The 12,737-nt window shown below is 34.7% G+C and overlaps 1 non-coding gene across 1 annotated transcript; it reads left to right on the top strand.

Moving 5' to 3' along the window:
• Window positions 1-3,849: 3,849 nt before the first annotated feature.
• On the top strand, window positions 3,850-5,630 carry LOC18441001 (uncharacterized). The gene is made up of 2 exons (XR_016050626.1): window positions 3,850-4,927; window positions 5,295-5,630. It is a non-coding gene; the product is annotated as an uncharacterized LOC18441001 (transcript).
• Window positions 5,631-12,737: the final 7,107 nt, after the last annotated feature.

The raw sequence follows: 12,737 nt of genomic DNA, 5'->3' as shown, positions 1-12,737 counted from the left end.
TGTGTGTCCCGGTATATTTTAAGATGGATTTTAGATTCAAAATTTTAAGAGATAAATGATCAAGGTTACGATGATATTGAATACACGAAACAACATTAAATAAAATCACAAAAAGTATTTTAAATTTTTAGAAAATGTTCATATAAGATGTCAACTTTTTACTAATGAAGTAAGGTGGAAGAAAAGAATTTTAAGTCCTAATATAACGCATTTTGTAACAAGTTATCTAGACCATCTATTTCTAATATTTTCAAGTGCTATAAATTTACAAGATCTATACCACTTTTGAAGTTTTAAATTTTGTAACATGGGATGAAATTAGATTTTCAAGCCATCATAAGGTTTCTGGAACTACGTCTCTAAGAAAAATAAGGTTTCAAAATAACGTCTCTAGAACTACGTCTCTAAGAAATATTTAGAGGTGTACCTTACTTCTACAATGTAAGGAGGCACCTTATGTATGCTTCGCAATTAATTTTTGGAAAACTTTATATAAGGTTGACACCTTAAAATGTAGACTTAAGGTGCACCACTAAAATACTTTGAAAAATATTATTTTGATGTTGGAAACACATCTAATTGATCATCTCCATATCGAGATGGATATATAGAGAAAAAAAGAGATTTCAAGTCCTGAAAAAATAGTACATCTTGCAATACATTATTTGGATCGTCCATTTTCAAGATTTCATGCATTTGTAGATCTGCTTTGATTTGAACTACTTAGTGGTTAAAATTTTATAACTAATGATAAAAATAGATTTTCGCACCATCCTAAGAATATTTGAGACAAAAATTATTAGTCCCAATAATGAAAATTAATAAATAAATAAAATCGATAAACAACTTATTCAGATTTATCCTTAAATCACACGAGGGACTTCCATACCAAAACCTATAGACCAAGCCATCTAGTGACCGACTACCTTGAGAGTCCTCTTGATGAATTACCTTCACCAAATTTACATCATTCTCTATCTTCATTTTACTTGAGGGGTTAACCTCTATTTATAAAGAACCGTCTTTTTGTATCTCTCACATTCATGGTCTATAGGAGTTGAGATCCAAATATAACTCATTCCTTAATTCCCTTAACTGTAGTCAATTAGGATTAACAAATTGTCACTAAACTGTTAACCTATATTATGAGCTAAACATGTAATTAGTGCAACTAATGACTCACATAATAGGATGTCATCCAAGCATTCCTACAATTTGATAAAAGATATGTAGAAGTTAAATAATTTTGTACATCTATAATATATATATGAAAAACAATTCTTACAAAAAATCCGAACACATCACTGAGTTTTTTGTCTAATGACATTGGGTTTTCGCTCCAGTGCAACATCCTATAAAAGCTCCAAAATGGATCCTAGTATATAGCATTGCCTCATGTCAACCACATGAGATTTCACATATACTATATAATATGGCTTTTGTAACATTATTGAAAAAAAAAAAATCTCGAGATAAAAAAGCCTGATAGGCCATATTTTCAACAAAAATTACATATCATGAAAATGTTTGGATGTGCAATTGTTTAAAGTTGCAACCTCATGTAAACCAAACCCTTAATATTTTTACACCATCTATTTGGTTGCTTTTTTCTTAAACATACATGACATTGGATGGTTAGGGGACGCATGTGTCCCTTGGCTCACAAAATTCTTCTCCATAAAAGACTTCAACTTATATAATAGGAAAAGGTTTACACAAGGTGTCTACCTTATACTATAGCAATAAGGTGTACCTCAAAAATACACCCAAAAAGGTTTTTTCAGCATAAAAAAACTCTACAATTGATCATCTCAATATCGGGATGCATGGTTATTTAGAAATAAGAAATAAAAAAAAACCTTAAGTTTTAGAAATAGTGCATGTTATAAAATATTATCTTTTTTTTTTGAACGGTAACATATGACTCATCATTAATTCAAAGGTGTAGTTGGCATACTGAAGCATCTGTAGCTGTAGAGGTAAGGTGCGCTTTCAAATTTTATCATGGTATATAATTTTGATGTAAAATGTTCTTAGGATTATCTCAAAATCTATTTTTATATCTAATTATGAAATTTTAAATTTCAAAAATGGTTAAAATCAAGTAGATCTACAAACATATGAAAATCTTGAAAATGGACGGTGTAGATAATATACTGTAAAATGCACTATTTCTGAGACTTAAAATCTTTTTATTTTTCATGATCATACATCTCGATATCAAGATGATCAATCAAACGGTTTTTCAACATTAAAACTACCTTTTTCGATGGATTATTGAGGTGCATTCGTAGCTCTACATTATAAGGTTGCAACCTTATATGAACTTTTTCCTTAATTCAAATGTAAAATTCAATATATTCAAGTAAAGACACCTTGTAAAATATTATCTAGACCATCTTTTTTTTAAAGTTTCAAAGTACTGATAGATATACTCTATATACACCATTTTTTAAGCTTTAAATTTTTATAATTTAGGTAAAATAGATTTTCAAGACTCAGAGGTGTCTGAATATTCAAAAATAAATAAAAAATAAAAATAAAAAACATTATACTAACCGCAGGCTATACAATAACCTTTTGATCCTTCCAAAACATGAAAAAGGCAGAATCCATGGCCGTCCGCGAGAGTACAACAAAGAATATATGGCGTAACAGAATGGCGCATCTTTTGTTTCTTACAGAGGCCATAAAAGCACTTCGTCAGCATGTGCTTTGAATGGGGAAGAGAGAGAAAAGTAAATAAACAATGCAAATTTGAAAGGATGAAGTTTCTATGAGGCCTAGGGTTTATGAAAACAAAATAAAGCCCTACCTCAAATTCTCACCTGGAAGTCACTTTCGGCAATGCAATCTCTATGATGATCTAAAATCAATTTTCAATGCTTAAAGTAAATTTTAAAAATAAAAGAATGGTACAAACCCTATGGATCTATGAACACTTATTTTTAAAACGAAATGAACTACCAAGATGATTGGTTACAATCTACACTATTTTCTTATAAAGCTTGAAATCCTTTTTTTCTTTCACAACTATACCAAGATGATTGATGGATGTAAAGGTTTACTAATGCTTAGATTGCAATTTTAGATGAGTTATGACGTGAACCTTTGCTTGTTTTGATAGGGCAGCAGCCCTTTCAAACCATTTTTCAATTTGAAAAGGACACCATTTCTATGTACCAGCCCTCATATTATAGAAATGGAGGCTTGGTAATAAATATATTTAAATATAATTCGATCCTAATTTTTAGAGAATATATAATCTTTAACATGGAGATCATAAATATGATTTTTTTAAAAAAATTAAATTTAATAGTTATATTAAAAAAACATTTATACGGTTAGTCATCCATCTTTAAAATAGGGCTTCGTACCTTTAGACTGAATAATGTATAAATGCGGTCCAGCCCGCATGAAACCATATTTCCATTTGAAAAGGGTTTAGACCGCTGGAAAGGTAGGACACGGTATTCATGCGATTACTTATTGAATAAATAAAAAAGGTGGGTACTCATTATTATATGCTCCTTTCAAGAAGCGACCAACATGGCCTCTTGTTATTAGTACACTGTTATGATTAAAATTTCAGGGGCCCCTCTTGGATCAATCGAAGGAAATGATGATCTTTAAATGAACACCGGCAGCAAGGTTTGAACTTTGATGGCCCAACATACAAAAAGGTTTCCATTTTGTTGGTCATCGAAGTAAGGTGTACTTTCGAAAACATCTATAAGAGGGTTCTCCATTTTCATATTGGAGAACCCCCCCCCCATTGATGAGGTTTTCAAGGTAGGCTCTTTTAGTGAAATTTTTTGAGGTGAGGTTAAATTTGATTGAATATAACCACGTCTTTATATAAATTTTTTTTATTTATTTTTGTAAATTCAAGTATAGGGCTGGCAATAGGCCAAATAGCTTTGCCTAGCCCAACAAAAGGGCCCTAAAAAAGAAGGGCCTAAGCTTGGGTTGAGGGTTAGCATAGGGCCAACCCTAGCTCGATTCGGCCATGCTAAACCCGCTTTTTTTTTTTTATGTAATTCAGTAGGGACGACGCTCCTATCCGTTTTAAAAATCGTTAGTGCATTAACTGATAATGAAGATCTTAACTGGGGTATAGGAAGTACTACCACATGACCAACTCTACTTAAAAAAAATTAAAAATAAAAAATAAAATTGGAAGAATAATAGTGACTTTCTCGTGCAAGGAAGGGCGAGGGGATAAGCATCATTAAGCACTTCGCCGTCTTTATCTATTCCTCGGAATTTCCTCCGTCTTATGCGCTTTCAACTCCCCTGACGTGAACCCTGTCCCAAAATTAAATCCAACTCTCTCTCTCTCTCTCTCTCTCTCCTGCATGCAGGAAAAGATCAACAAACCCCCTCTTTTCTCTCTCTCTCTCTCTCTATCTATCTAAAACCTCCCCCTAAGCCCCACTCACTCCCATTCCCATCTTCCTCTCACGCATGGCTAACTCCTCCTTCCCTCTCTTGATCATACTCTCCCTCTTCTTTCTCTCTCTAAACCCTGTCAAAGGAGGGGCGGTCCATGAATTACTGCAGAGCAATGGTTTACCAGCTGGTCTTTTGCCCAAAGACGTAAAATCCTACTCTCTTGAAGACGATGGCCGCCTCGAAATTCATCTTGATCAACCCTGTTATGCCAAATTCGACGGCATGGTTTATTATGATCGAGTAGTTCGTGGGAACCTCAGCTATGGCGAGCTCACGGGAGTTGCAGGTTTCTCTCAAGAAGAGCTTTTTCTGTGGCTTCCTATTAAGGATATCAAGGTTACAGACCCCCATTCTGGTGTTATTGTCTTTGATATTGGGGTGGTTCATAAGCAGCTCTCTTTCTCTCTCTTCGAGGACCCTCCTGATTGTAGGCCAGAGGGCAAGCAATCGTTGAGGTTGAGGCTCAGATCAGGTTGGGTTTTCTCTCTCTTGTTTTTCCCCTGTTTTAGAGTTCTCCATCTTTGATGGAGAGTTTTGGTTTTAGGGTTTTATGTGATGGGGTTTCATGACTGTTTTGGGGTTGAAAACCCCTAACTGGGTTCCTAAATCATATTGAGGGAATCGGATGACTCCCTTCGTTTCTTTATTTTCTCTCTCTTGCTCTCTCTCTATATATATTTTCCATTTGATTTATGGAATCCATTAATGAAGCTTTTCTTGATTTGCCCAGTTTCTTGCATTTGATGCTCTGTTCCTTTAAACCTTGCATGGGCGTTTTCTGCTCCATTACCAGTGCCACAACCTCTCTGATTTTGATCCAAATTTATATTCTTTTGCAGATGATTTGTTGGGGAAGATTGATAAAAACCAGAGGGAGGAGTACTACTAGTATCAATGCAGAGAGATTTGGGTCATTAACAATTCAGAATTAGGAGCACAATAATCAAGATTCTTGAATCAAGACTTTTATGCTAATCTTTGTTAACCTTCTTTCTTTTTCTAATTACTAGAGTTTCTAAATTCTACTGGTATAGGAAATAGGGATTAGTGCTTCGCTGTAAATGGGATGGCATTAATGAGCTTTCTTGGATGTAGTGACTTGAACATGGAAAGGGTTAACAAAATATTGTCTGCACTGCTTTTTAATTGGGCAGTGCAGAGCACAGTCTCCCAGATGATCATGTGAGCCAATTCGCTACCGCCGTCTCCCTTTCAGGTTTCTCTCTGTAGGTTTTGCGTTTTTGTGCGTTTTTTGGCGTTTTAGCATTTCTTAATCTCTCTCTCCCATCTGGTGTCTCTTCTTCATGCGTCGGTTCGGTTCAGAGTCGGTTCATTTCAGAGTTTGATGCGCATTTTTGAATCCTTGGACCTCTTATTATTTCGAGATGGCGAGTATCTCCTTGTGAACTTTCCCAAAAGACAATATTGACCCTACTTAATCTCTCATTTAGGAGATGCGGTTTGTAGAAGGTTGCAATTTTATGCGTAGAAATGAGGTTGTGATACGTACAATACATGATAAATGTTCCATCTACGCCATCCAAATAAATAAAATGAATGGTATAAATTAAGGGAGTTTTATTTTTACAAATAAAGTTAACCTTATATAAAATTTTTCTTTAATTAGATGTTAATGAAAAACTTTTATGTAAGGTTAACCTTAAAATGTTGAATTAAAGTGCACTTCAAAAATCCATCATAAAAAGTTGTTTTCATATTAGAAAACTCATTAATTGATCATCTCGATATCGAGATTGTAATATGAAAAAGAAAAAAAGGTTTATGAGTTCTAAAACGATTGTATCTTTTAACATATTATTTGGACCATCCATTTTCAAGATGTTTATAGATCTACTTGATTTGAACTATTTTTGGAGTTCAAGATTTTATGATTAAAGATGAAAAGAGATTCTGATGCCGTTCAAAGAAGTTTTTACACTAAAATTATATATATGATAAAAATTGGAGGTGCACATCAAATTTTTTTTTGACAAATGTTATGGAGCTTTATTGATTAGTAAAGAATTACAACAATATTAAGTAAATAGAGCATTCAAAATCTTAAGTAACTACAAATTTACTTCTTTCTTGGCATAAGAGTCTGTCACTTCATTAGCCTCCCTGTAAATATGTCTATATGATAAACATAGACCATTCCCAATCTCCATTAGAGCCACTTCATTAGCCTCCCTGTAAATATGTCTATATAATGAACGTAGACCATTCTCGATCTCCTTTAGAGCCAGCCATGTAGATCTAAGCCTCCATGGAAATCTTGAAATGTTATTGCACCAATTTATCACCATTTTTTGGCAGCCCATGAAAGTAAAAAAATCTAGGCTATCAATCTAAACCTACCCAAAAGCCAACTCCTACCAATCTAAACCTACCCAAAAGCCAACTCCATATGTCATATGAGCAGTGAAAGAATAAATGATCTTACGTCACATCACTATCCTTGCATCTTTTGTCACATCACTATCCTTACATAAGATTCATACTTTTGTGATGTTTCTTCCTCTGTTTTTAAGATTATCCATAAGATCCATACGGTGATGATAATGTTTCTTCCTCTTTTTTTAAGATTATCCAAAGTTAAAGTCCATCTCATCATTAACATCGTGGAATAACGTTATCCCTTCCAACTGTTGTAATACAGTTGAATATTGCTCTATAAATGCATCATTAACTCTATTATACCAACAACTTATTGTCCAAACCTTCTTTTCTCAATCATAGATATTATTGATCTTATCCATGTGGTTCATCGACGTATCAAATACCAAACGATACACGAATTTCAGAGGGCATTCACCGATCCACTTATAATACCAAAAAGAAACTTGTGGACCCCTACCAACTTCCCATGTCCTCTATTTTGCAAAACCCCTTTTCAAAAGAAGGGTTGGGATCTCGCTCCCCGACCTCTCCCTTTCCATTGATTTTAACGGTCCACACCATACTTCTCTTTCAAAATTGTGATCCATAAAGATTCTTCGCTGGGTCTCGCTCTCCACCGCTACTTTGCGCATAAAGACCAATTTGTATATTTTAACCTCCTAATTCTCAATCCCCCCCTTCCTTATTGGTATGCACACTCTATCCCAATTGACTAGGTGATACTTCTTCTCAAACTCCACTTATCCCCATAAAAAACACCTCATAAGCTTTTCAATCGGTTTCATTACTGACATGGGCATCATAAGAAAGGACATTTGGTATACAAGCAAATTAGAAAGCGATGATTTAATCAAGGTAGTTTGTCTACCTTGGGATAAATGTCTAGCTTTCCATAAATCCAATTTAGTATTAACTCTTTGAAGCACTGGGTCCATACAAATTTTGGAAGTCTCCCATCTGAAATTGGTAACCCCAAATAAGTCATAGGAAACTTTTCCACTTTACAACCTAAATGGAAGGCAAGGGATGAGATTAAGTCCACTTCACACCCTACTTCAATAATAGACATTTTTTCAAAGTAGACTTTAAAACCAAGCACAGCTTCACAACAAAACAACATCCTTCTAATATTAACTATCCGATCCACACTAGCATCACAAAACAAAGAGGGTGTCATCAACATACTGCATATGAGATACTTCATATCCATCCGGTGTCACTCAAGAACCATTAAATATGCCCTTTAAAACTACATTATGAATATACCTACCAAGGGCTTCACCCATGATTGTAAAAAGAAATGGTGATAATGGATCACCCTAGCACAATCCACGAGTGACTTTTGAAAAGCCTTTGGAGCTCCCTTCCACCAACACCGAAAAATAAGTGCTACTCAAACAACCCCTCATCCATCTGCACCATCTCTCTCTAAACCCCCATCCATCTGCACCATCTCTCTTCAAACCCCATACAGTTCATAACTTCCAACAAAACCTCCCAAACCACCCTGTCATAGGCTTTTTCAATATCTAACTTAATCAAAGCTCCTAGCCTGCCATTCATAACTCTTGACTACATTCATGTGTTATCCATACACGATCAGTAATAATCCGTCCTACTGTTGAGGATCCCCTTCAATATCTCTGCCAGTACTTTTACAATTATCTTATACATGCTAGTTAAGAGGTTAATTGGGCAAATATCAGAAGTACCCCGTGATCGTGTATTTTGGAAAAGGGTTGCACTCTTATACAAGCCACACCAATTAATCAAAGATACCATTTGTTTCTATACACCAAAGTCACAATGACTCCGACTATAGTCATACCAATTTAGGAGTGTCTAAGGAAGATTTCAGCGCATTTTGAAAGAAAGCTACAATGTGCTTTTGAAATTTAAAGGGAGATTGTGGGCTTGTATAAAAAAATAAATGATGTTATTGTATATTCTTCTTTTTTTATCAAAATTTTGAATTAAACTATCATTTAGTATATCCGTGGATTTTTTAAAATGTTTTAGGATGTCTATATTTGAATGTCTCCTTACGATCACCAATATGAAAGAAAAAATAAATTAAAATCTTAAAATGGAATCATAAGGAACGGCTCAAAATAAAGTTTAAAATAAATATTTTAAGTTTTAAAATTTCCTTTTTATAAATTTATGAAGTAAGGTGGATTTTGAAAAGGGACTGCACTTGAATAAGTTCCTCTGATACCAATGCCCCATCATTTCTTTTAGGGTTGGGCCTCCAAGTTGAAACACATATGAAGCCAGACCGGCCTCCCGCCCTCTTTGTCCTTGAGATCTATGGATTCATAGCACCAATCAAAGGGTTGCCAATGGGCAGGCCTGGGCTTGGAGCCCAGGAAGCCCCGCATTGCCTGGCCATGCCCGATATTGCCCGGCCCATGATGAGACCCATTAATGCCCAGCCCAAAAAAGCCAGGGTCTGCCCCTTAGGCCTGGAATCTTTATACAGAGCCCAAGGAAGACCCATTAAGCCTATTGGGCCTGGCCCGTCCAAACTCAGGCCAGGCATTTAGTTTTTGTTTAGAAAATTTAAATCCCCCATTGACAAATAAGGCCCAGCCCATAAAGCCCCATTAGGCCTGGCCGGCCCCAGCTCAAGCCTGACCATGTTTTTTGTTTTAATCATTCTCTTCAAAGGACGCAGTTTGTATATCCGTAGTTGTAGAGGTAAAGTGCACCTTCAAATTTTATCATATTTTATCGTAGTATATAATTTTGATGTAAAATGTTTTGAGGATTATCTCAAAATGTATTTTTATATCTAATTATAAAATTTTAAATTTCAAAAATGGTTAAAATCAAGTAGATCTATAAACATATGAAAATCTTTAAAATGGACGGTGTAGATAATATGTTGTAAAATGCACTATTTCCTAGACTTAAAATCTTTTTATTTTTCATAGTCATACATCTCGAAAGATGATCAATCAAAGGGTTTTTCAACATTAAAACTACCTTTTTCGATGGATTTTTGAGGGGCATCCGTAGTTCTACCTTATAAGTTAGCATCCTTATATAAGTGTCAGAAATAGTGCATTTTACAACATATTATCTACACCGTTCATTTTCAAAATTTTCATATGTGTATAGATCTACTTAATTTTAATCATTTTTTAATTTAAAAATTTATAATTAGACATAAAAATAGATTTTGAGATAATCCTAAGAACATTTTACATCAAAATTATATAGATGATAAACTTTGAAGGTGCACCTTACCTCTATACCTACGGATGCATCCCTATGCCAAATGCACCTATAAACTTTTTCCCTCTTAAAACTTTTCTTGTAAGAAAAAACAAGTTGCTAACTATTTCTTTAATAATTTAAAACCCCCTATTGAGTTTTTAGAGAAAGAGAGATTGAGTTTCTAAGGAGATAGCATGAGTTTTTAGATAAAGAGAGATTGAGTTTCTAAGGAGATAGCATGAGTTTTTAGAGAAAGAGAGATTGAGTTTCTAAGGAGATAGCATGAGTTTTTAGAGAGAGAGAGATGGATTTCTAGAAATGGAATAGGTGTTAGAGAAAATAAAGATCGAGATTTTAGAGATAGATATTGGGTTTTTAGAGAGAGAAAAAGAAAATAAGTTTTTAGAGAGAGAGAGAATGAGTTTCTATTGAGAAAAAGAGATATTGGGATTCTAAAGAGAGAGAGAGAGTTGTTAGAAAGATAAACAAAGATTGAGTTTTTAAAGAACGACAGAGAGTTTTTAGAGAGAGATTAGATTTCTACATAGAGTTTTTAGAGAGAACAAGAGAAATTGGATTTCTAAAGAATAAAAGAGAGTTTTTAGAGAGAGATCGTACCCAAATCTCGAGCAAATACTTGGATGATGGCACCCAGGACTCTCTCCATTTGAAAAGGCCCTCTCTCTCCATTTGAAATGGGTCTCTGTCTCTTAAGAAGTGAAATGGTCTCCTCTCTCTCTATTTGAAACGTATAAGTGGTATAACCAAAATAAATAGGTTTCTTTTTTGGGTAAAATCTAAAGGGTGTGGTTTCCTCTATTCAGAAGTGAAATGGTCTCCTCTCTCTCTCTTTGCAACCTTAAACAATCAAATTAAGGCGTATTTTCAAATTTTATCATAAAACTGCAATTTTGGTGTAAATACTTGTTAGGATTATCTGAAAATCTATTTTTATATCTAATTATAAAATTTTAAACTTAAAAAATAGTTAAAATCTAGTAGATCTATAAATATATGAAAATTGATGGTCTAGATAATGTGTTACAAAATGCACTATTTCTTGGACTCAAAATCATTTTTTTTTCTTCATATTAGATGCGGAGATGATCACTCTTTAATTCTACATTTTAGGGTTACAACCTTATATAAACTTTTTCCAAATCTAAATATGTACCTATAAAGAAAGGCTACCTTTTTTCTCTCTCTAGGTTGCAAAATATAGGAAGGGGATAACCAAAATAAATGGGTTTCATACGCTGCTCTTTGCTACACCATCTCACCACATTTAGAGAATATCTTAAATTCGGCAACAATCCCAAACCACGCCTTCTATACCTGTACCACCAGGTTGCCTAAAGAACTGCCATAAAAATTAGGTTTAAAGTAACCCTGAACCAGTGGATCCCAACACCCAACTGATTTAGGCTTAGTAAAACGGGAGAAAACCAGATTTGCAAGGTTAAGGAGCACGCCTACCTCAGAGATTCCCCTTCCCTCTTAGTAATAGAGAGCCAACTCCAACAACTACGGATAATATTACTCAGCACTATATCTACCGGTAATAGGGTGCCTTCAAAAGTTCTTATGTTGCGTTCCTTCCAAACTTTCAACATTACTGCCCCCCCAATAATCTTCCCTAGTTTTGAAAACATAAGGAATGCCAATTGTGTAACAATCCCCAAGCAATCCGTTGGTAAAGCAGCACTCACATCCAAAGCTCTAAAAAAGAACCCCCACAGGTTTGCCATAAAACTACAATGAACAAATTTATTTCACAATGAACATGCGTCCTATTATGCAAGTTTAATGTGCATTCAAATTATGTATATATGCATCAAATAAACCCCATTACCATAAATCCCTCGAATAAATGGTAAAAACAAATCCAAAACAACATCCATGTATTGAGAGAATTAAACATGAATGATAATATCGAAGCCCACTTAGTGACTCAAATATAGAAACCAAGAATGATATATAGAAACCCACTTAGTGACTCAAATATAGAAACCCACTTACAGACTCCAAGGTCCTACATTCTTCACATGAGCCCTAAACTACTCTTTAAGCTATAGGCTCATGAGATCTGCTACCATCCTACTTGAGGGAATGTATGTCAGGACCATCTCATTCCTCATCTTACACATGGGGATGCCCAATCTCTACGTGATACATCATTCCATGATACTCATTATCTTCTACTGTCACAAAACACGATCATCGCAACACCTAGGGGGGAGAATTGACCCGATCCGAATCTGAAACCCAAATTTCGGGTATGGACCCAAAATTTGGATCCAAGATTTGGATCTGGATCCAAAAGTTAGATCCGAATTGAAAATTGAATCGGATCTGGGGACAGGTGGATCCGATCCGGATCCGACTTGGATCCGACTCGAATACATATCCAGATTGAACCCGGTTAATAGTATATTTTTATTTTATATATTTTTAAAATAGTATATATATAATTCGGATCTGGATCTGATGTATCCTATTCAGATCTAGATCCAGATCTAGATCTGGATATCCAAGATCTGGTTTGTACCCAAATCTGACTCAGATCTGTTGTATACTATTTGGATTCAGATCTAGTTGAATCCTACCCTTATCTAACCTGTTCTCACCCCTAGCAACACCCGCATGATCCCTAAGCTTTT

This window comes from Amborella trichopoda, chromosome 2 (assembly GCF_054954075.1).
Source record: "Amborella trichopoda isolate Santa Cruz 75 chromosome 2, AtrichopodaSantaCruz75HAP2 v2.0, whole genome shotgun sequence".
Lineage (NCBI taxonomy): Eukaryota > Viridiplantae > Streptophyta > Magnoliopsida > Amborellales > Amborellaceae > Amborella > Amborella trichopoda.
This window is presented reverse-complemented; position numbering and strand designations above follow the sequence as displayed.